General features: G+C 39.9%; 1 long non-coding RNA gene across 2 annotated transcripts; it reads left to right on the top strand.

Annotated features, from left to right (window-relative positions):
• The first annotated feature begins 458 nt into the window (after positions 1-458).
• Positions 459-6,869, top strand: LOC144375611 (uncharacterized). 2 transcript variants are annotated; one of them, XR_013435627.1, is made up of 2 exons: positions 459-1,847; positions 6,170-6,869. It is a non-coding gene; the product is annotated as an uncharacterized LOC144375611 (long non-coding RNA). The 2 variants fall into 2 exon arrangements; XR_013435626.1 differs by lacking the exon at positions 6,170-6,869 and adding an exon at positions 2,697-2,846.
• Positions 6,870-7,996: the final 1,127 nt, after the last annotated feature.

The raw sequence follows: 7,996 nt of genomic DNA, 5'->3' as shown, positions 1-7,996 counted from the left end.
TTCTTTCTTTCTTTTTCTTTTTCTTTTTTCTTTCTTTCTTCTTCTTTTGGTACCAGAAATTGAACTCAGGGATGCTCAACCACTGAGCCACATCCCCAGCCATATTTTGTATTTAGAGACAGGGTCTCATTGAGTTGCTTAGCACCTCTCAGTTGCTGAGGTTAGCTTTGAACTTGTGATTCTCCTGTCTCAGCCTCCCAAACCGCTGGGATTACAGGTGTGCGCCATAGTGCCAGGATCAGTTTGGTGTTTTTATGGTACTTTTTGCTTTGATTTTTTTTTTGTGTGTGTGTGTGTGTTCTTGTTGGTTTTTAAGCATGAGGGCTAGTTTTTCAGTCAACAAATTTTCAGTACTTTCCTTCATGCTGTTTTTTCACTTTCTTCCTTTCTCCTTCTGTCCCACAGGCATTGACTTCAGGTTATCTCCACTCAATTCCTGCGTTTGAGAACAGGTAGAACTCATCTCATTCTGCTTCATCATAAAATTGAAGATTCCAATCCTTTACTATCTGCACTCCTTTATCTTCAGAGACAAAGAGAACAAAACCCAAATTCCTTCCCCTCTGTTGTGAACTGATTTTGGACTTGACCGACATGGGTTTTGATGGTGTGAATTTCATCTTTTCATTTCCATCTTTCCCTCTGATCTTCAGCCCCAGTCAGTTGGCAACACTGCAACAAGTCCCAAATGGATTCACCCTGGTCATGGAGTTAAATGAGCCTTGGAGAGATGTGATGGACTTAATTTATTTTTTTTTAAATTATTTTTTAGTTGTAGTTGGACACAATACCTTTATTTCACTTATTTATTTTTATGTGGTGCTGAGGATCGAACCCAGGGTCGCGCACATGTGAAGCGAGCGCTCTACTGCTAAGCCACAACCCCAGCCCCAACTTAATTGATTTAATAACCCAAGTGGGGGCTGGAGACATAGCTCAGTTGGTAGAGTGCTTGCCTTGCATGCACAAGGCCCTGGGTTCAATCCCCAGTACCACAAAATAATAATAATAATAATAATAATAACCCAAGTGGTGTAGATCTATCTAGTCTTTATTTGACTCTAAATTGCCATGGTCTTCCTTACCAGTCCATTTTATCCCACCCAGTGACTGCCATGAAGTAACATGGCATCGTGTCTTCCTGCAGACTTAGAAAACCACTATGGATATCCTTCTACCAAAGCCTCCCAAAGGCCTTGGTTCAGGAGACACATGGGGGTCCTGACTCCTGACAGGTATCAGAGTGGGCTCAGGAAAAGTCCATGCTCAGCCCCAGTCTTTGATCTGACTCTCCAAGCTTTCTCAGCAGGACACTAAACTCATCTTCAGAATTAGGCCCTTTCTCATTTCCACCTGCCCAGCTAGAAGATATGCTTCCTTACAAAGAACAAATGACTCCACCCCCAACCTAATGACCCCATCAAACTGGTGAGTTTATTCCTCTTCAAGGTGTAGAATGGCTCAACTCAACTATTTTTTTTTCGCCCTCAAATTATCAGTTTATTGTTCTTTCTTCATGTAGCTTTTCAATGAAAACTGAAATGTTGCCAAGTTTATATCCCATGGGTAGGATTTAGGTTTCAACATTTCCTTACACAGTATAGTACTGAAAACTCTCTTCCACGTCTGTCTTAAGTGGGAATTTTATTGCTCTGAATTACAAGGTCTTTCCCTCTAACTAGGTCTACTTGTTTTTTTGTTTGTTTTTTGTTTTTGTTTTTGTTTTGTTGTATTAGAGATGGAACCCAGGGTCTCATGAACATTAGGCAAGCATTCTACCACTGAGCCACATTTTTAGCCCCAGATCTACTTATTAAAGCAACAGATGTCACCACATCTGGAATCATGTAAGTAAAACCATCTTATTGTGGAGTTCCTGATGCTGAAATGTGTTACCAGTAAGCCAAAGATATAAACATCATTAAATGTAAGATAAAATGTGTAGACAGATTCAAAGTTTTAGCCAAAGGGTTAGGGTGAGATGGACAGGGACTGGAAAAGAGCCACCTATTGTAAGCGATTAGTGGACAAATTCGCTCCCTTCAAAGGCTCTGGATGTCCTGAACATTGTTAAATCACCAGGGAGAAAAGTAAATAAAACAAAACATATTCTTACATAAACAAAGAACTTAGTTAAGAGAAGCTGTGCATAATCACATCAGGAGGAAGAGATAAGGCTGAGAGGATAGAGAGATGGGCCCCTGGGAGGGAAACTTCCTGAGCAGTAGAGCACAAACAGCACCTGTGGATATTTGCTAAAAAACAAAAAGGCTAATTTTATATCAAGACTTACATGACTGGGGTCCATGCCTCTCCAAAGGAGGATAATGCCCAATTGATATTGTTTTAATTTTTATTTTTAGTGTTTTAGATGTACATGAGCATAATAACTTTATTTTATTTATTTATTTTTTATGTGGTGCTGAGAATCAAACCCAGTGCCTTACACATGCCAGACAAGCACTCTGCCACTGAGCCAAACCCCAGCTCCTCCCCCCATCGATATTTTGATTGGGCTAAAGGCTGCATGAATATGCTCCTGGACACTGATTGGGCAGGATGTCATCTACCTTAAGCCTATAGATCTATATAAAGCCCTAGACAATAACTGCTCTTTAGTACCACTCTCGGGACCCTTCCCTCTTTGGGAACTCTGCTTTCTTTCTTTTTATTTATTTTTGATATTTATTTTTTAGTATTCGGCGGACGCAACATCTTTGTTTGTATGTGGGCTGGGAATCGAACCCGGGTCGCACGCATGCCAGGCCAGCACGCTACCACTTGAGCCACATCCCCAGCCTTCTTTCTATTACTCTAATAAATTCTGTTACTTTGCTCTCACCAAACCCCATGTTCTGTGCTACATATTTAGGGGCTCATCTGGAATCTATGGAAGGGTAAGTAAAATGGACCAATGGCTTTTTTAAGAGCCCTAAGCTCCATTAAAATGTTCAGCCCTGACTGTCAGAAACAAACAAAATGGTAATCTGTCAGCCAATAAGGGAGAATAGGACAGCTGCCAGTTTACAAGACTCAGATGACTGACTTGCTGGATAGGCAGGGCCAACCCCGCTTCACCCAGGTATTGAGGATGTTGGTCCTGACTTGCTTCAGTTTCTTTTCTGTGGAAGAAAGTTGGTGCATGGGACAAAGGAAGGCTTGAGACAACCGAAGGCAGCTGACCAGGGTAAATCCCCACTGCTTCATGAAGGTCTCATGCACTGAGTCTGACCCCCAAAAGCCCTCAGGGGTACAATTTTTCTTTTTCTCTCTTCTGACACTATCTTTCTGTTTCTGGTTAACTTGGCCCGGTGGTGGAAGGTAACTCACTTAATGAATCTTGGATGAAACTGGTCCTATGAGTGTGAGGACCCCAAAGGAATGCCCCAAAGCAGCAGCATGCCTTTGCTGCCCACCAGGAATCTACAATCAGCTTGTGTTGTAGGATTCCCTCGGTGGGCAGCAAAGGCATGCTGCTGCTTTGGGGCATTCCTTTTGGGTCCTCACACTCATAGGACCATTAATGACTCTGGCCTTGCGCAGACTTCTCAGACCTTGCTTAATAGAAGGAGAATTCTTACTGGCTAGGCTCACTAGTTACATAGACATACAAAGCAGAGGAATACATTTTACTGCAGGCCATCTTTTTATCATTGGGCACTGCATTTGGAAATGTAATAGTGGCAGGGGATTCCATTAAAGGACACTAATACTGGATCTCCTGGCAAACAAAGACCTATGCATCTTTGCTGATAAAGCAGCAATAAATCCAGCAGGACATGGGAGTTAGAGAGGTGAAATTGCTGACCATCAGAAGCTCATTAGGGAGATGTCCCTATGAGAGTGGGCATTTTCTCTGGTGTGGACACCTGAGTTCTGTTTTCTCTTATATAGATGGGAGCTTTGATCTCAACAGTAATGCTAGCTAGCTTCACCACTAGCCTGCATATTGAAAAACTGGGACAAGTTTGACCCACAGATGCTCAAAAAAAAGTGCCTCATTTTCTTCTGCAGCCAATCATGACCTCAATACAAACTCTCTGAAGGAGAATCATGACCATCAAAGGGAAGCATATATTTAAATACCATTCTGCAGCTTAGCCCGTATTGAAAAAAAGGGAAGGAAAATGGCCTGAGGTTCCCTATGTGCAAGCCTTCTTTGCCCTAAGAGAAAAACCCAAATCATGCCAACAAAGTAAATTAAGTTCAGCTATGATTGCTACCTTAATGGAAGAAGCCCCAACTAAGGAAAAATCTGAAAAATCCCCAAACTTCCACTTCTTTTTATCCCCTGTCAATGGTACACATGCCTCCCCCTTTAAATTAAATAGTTATCAAGAAGTTAGTATCCTCCAATCTGAGGCCCAGTTTCCCTCCCCTGACCAAAATTTTTAACTAATGATAGGCTCAGCACAGACAGACCAGAATTTATTACAAGCAATAAGAAATGCATCTAAGGGTTTCATGGTCTCCCAGGTTTATAAGTCATATGGGTATGGGTGGGTAAATCTGGAGGCTTGCACCTTTTTCATAGTCACCCATGAAAGAGGAAAGAATACAGGGGATACCCTAATCATAATTGAGACAAGGGAGCAGCAGGGGAGAGGACTGGTAAGACCCATCAAGTCCAGTCCTCCACCAGTCTCTAGCATGTTGGAGTCTTGTCATAGGTCATGACCACACTGGTAAGGCAGCACTTGAATCCAGTAGGTAACATGGGAGGAGGGGCCAGAACTGCTGACCCTTAGAAGCCCCCAAATCAGGGAGACTCCCTTAGCCAAAGAGACAGTTTTCTTGATGCAGATGCCCATGATCTATACTTTTTCATTCATCTTCCAGTGAGGTGGGAGCCTCAGCCTCAAAAATAAAATGTGCCACTAGCCTACATTTTAAAAAATTGGGTTAGATTTGATCCTTGCCATTAAAAAAAAAAAAAAAAAGGCCTGATAATTTTCTGCCCCCAAGCCTGGACTGATTACCAGCTGAGGAATTTTTTTAAAAAGGCCTCTGAAGGAAAACAGAAACCTTAAAACCATTTGAAAGCTAGACTGACTTTACAAAAGGAAAAAGTTGTCAAAATTGCTCTATGTAAAAGCTTTTGGCTTCTCATGCTCAAAATGGCAGCTGTCTTTGCTCCTGAGCTGCCTGTTTGATGCCCATCTAAAATGTAAGCTACAGACACAAGTGCCCAAATCAGCTTGAGACCAGAGAAGGAAAAAGTGTCACTTTTAAGTCAAGGCTACTGTGAGACATAAAAGACTGTTTTCTCTTTTCTTGCACTCTGGGATTCTGCTTTTTCAATAATTTCCTCCTTAAATGGCTTTCTCTACTCTCCAGATATGCATTTTAAAAAAGAAAAAAAAAATAAAAGATCCTGTAGGTACAAGTTTTCTTTTTCTTAAATTTTTTTCTGGGCTGGGGTTGTAGATCTGTGGCAGAGAGCTTGCCTAGCATGTGTGAGGCACTGGGTTCGATCCTCAGCACCACATATAAAATAACTAAAATATAAAGGTACATCAACAACTAAAAAAAATACTTAAAAAAAAAGAGAAGGCCTGGGGCTGTAGCTCAGCAGTAGTACACTTGCCTGGCATGTGTAAGGCACTGGGTTCGATCCTCAGCACCACATAAAAATAAGCAAATAAAGGCATTCTGTCCATCTGCAACTACAAAAAAAAAAAAAAAAATCTTTAATTTTTTTTTTTTCTGAAGACTTCACAGGCAAACTGGGGTTGTGGCTCAGCACTTTTCTAGGATACGAGAGGTTCTGGGTTCGATCCTCAGCACCTCATAAAAATAAAACAGAGATGTTGTGTCCACCGAAAAATTAAAAAATAAATATTAAAAATGAAATAAAATAAAATAAAGGTATTGTGTCCATCTACAACTAAAAATATTTTTTAAAAAAAAGACCCCACAGGCTTCTAAATTCTTTAAATATCTGAGTTGATGCCAATCGATTCAAAAGTGCTCTCTGTCTAATAAACATGTTGCATGTGCTCCTTTAATATAGTAATTTCATCTGTGTCATTTTTTTTCCCAAAGTCTTTGTCTTATTCTAAACTCAAGGTTTTCTGATTAATTTACCTTTGGTTCTGTACCAAGTAGTCTGGTTTTGTCTAACCGAAGTTTCTAGCCCTCTGTTTTTCTTTCTGCTATTTTTATTCAGAGGCCAGTTGTTCAGGAATTAACACCAAATACACTGGAAAAGGAAAGAGATCTTCTCCTTTGAAGAGTACTAAGCAGGATAAATAAATAGTGGTGATGGTGGTGGTGGATCTGCCCCCATGGAGGACAAGTGACCACCTGAACCTTTGATTTCAGCATCCACCATGGATAACAGACTCTGCTTCTAACATGGCCAATAGGCCTGCCTTATATCTGAGTCATACTGCAAGATCTATGACACACACTCTCTTTTAGTTTCTAAAGGGTTAAATCTAACAGTCTGTATAATTAAACATCTGTAACTTTTACCTTCTAACTGTGGGAATCTAATACCTGGCAGAGGGCTATAAAATCTTTGTTTCCTGTCAATTTTTATTTATATATGTGCACACCTGTGTATTGTATGTTATGTACTTGTGTCTATAAATCATGTATATGGCACCAAAATTGGCATATAGATAAAAGAACACTCATAGTTTTTTTTAAATGGATCCAAATGTCTTTCAGGTCACGTGACTTAGATTGGTTAAAAAATAAGAGATGTCTTTAAAATTACTGACTGGGCTGGGAATGTGGCTCAAGCGGTAGCGCGCTCACCTGGTATGCGTGCGGCCCGGGTTCGATCCTCATCACCACATACCAACAAAGATGTTGTGTCTGCCGAAAACTAAAAAATGAATATTAAAAATTCTAAAATAAAATTACTGACTTACATGTTTTTCTAAGTGTCCAGCCAATCAAGAAAATGTTAGTACCGGGCACAGTAGTGCACACCTGTAGTCCAAGTGGCATGGGAGGCTGAGGCAGGAAGATTGCAAGTTCAAAGCCAGCCTCAGCAAAAGTGAGGCACTAGGCAACTCAGTCAGGCTCTGTTTCTAAATAAAATACAAAATAGGGCTGGGGATGTGGATCAGTGGTTGAGTGCCCCTGAGTTCAATCCCAAGTACCAGAAAAAAAAAGAAAGAAAGAAAACATTAGGGGGCTGGGGATGTGGCTCAAGCGGTAGCGTGCTCGCCTGGCATGTGTGCGGCCCGGGTTCGATCCTCAGCACCACATACCAACAAAGATGTTGTGTCCGCCAAGAACTAAAAATAAATATTAAAAATTCTCTCTCTCTATCTCTCTCCTCTCTCACTCTCTCTTTAAAAAAAAAAAAAAAAGAAAACATTAGTATCTATAAAATGCTTAAAGTACAACACCCATTGCTTTTAAGGATTTTTCTTTGGCAGGAATAACTAACTTAAAGTGTTAACTAGACTTGTCTGATAACTTGGTTTTCATGGGGGACATAATGTTAACAACTAGAATGAATAAATTAGATTTAACATAAATGGGATTAATCTTCATAAATATGTTTGTTAAAAGAGACATCTGTTTAATTTACAAAGTTAAAATACTGAAACATTAACTGATAAATACAAACTCCAGTAGTTTTGGCTTCTTCAATTCTATGAGACTATGTATTTTGGGGTTTATTAAATATGTTTTAAAAAATTGTTAGTACATGAAGTCAGTTTAAGATAGCTTTGTGTCTGGGTATTCACTAAAAACAAAATGGGTGAGGGTTAAACTTCTTACGTGTGTTGTTCTACAAATAAGGAACAACAACAAAGTAGTTTTGATTTAAAAAAAAAAAAAACTTGCTACACCATCTCATGGCAGAAGGTTAACGAACAAAAACAGACTTTACAAGGAAGCTCTGCTTGAGATTTCAAGAATTTTGAATAGTTGGTTAGACATGGAAAGTCTGTGTGTTTGTGTACAGCTTTGTGATCAATGAATTAACTAAGAAGTTTTATCATCAGTTCATAAGGAACTGCACAAAGGT

Source organism: Ictidomys tridecemlineatus, chromosome 3, assembly GCF_052094955.1.
Source record: "Ictidomys tridecemlineatus isolate mIctTri1 chromosome 3, mIctTri1.hap1, whole genome shotgun sequence".
Classification (NCBI taxonomy): Eukaryota; Metazoa; Chordata; class Mammalia; order Rodentia; family Sciuridae; genus Ictidomys; species Ictidomys tridecemlineatus.
Note: the sequence above shows the minus strand (reverse complement) of the source record. Positions and strands in the feature narration are given on the sequence as shown.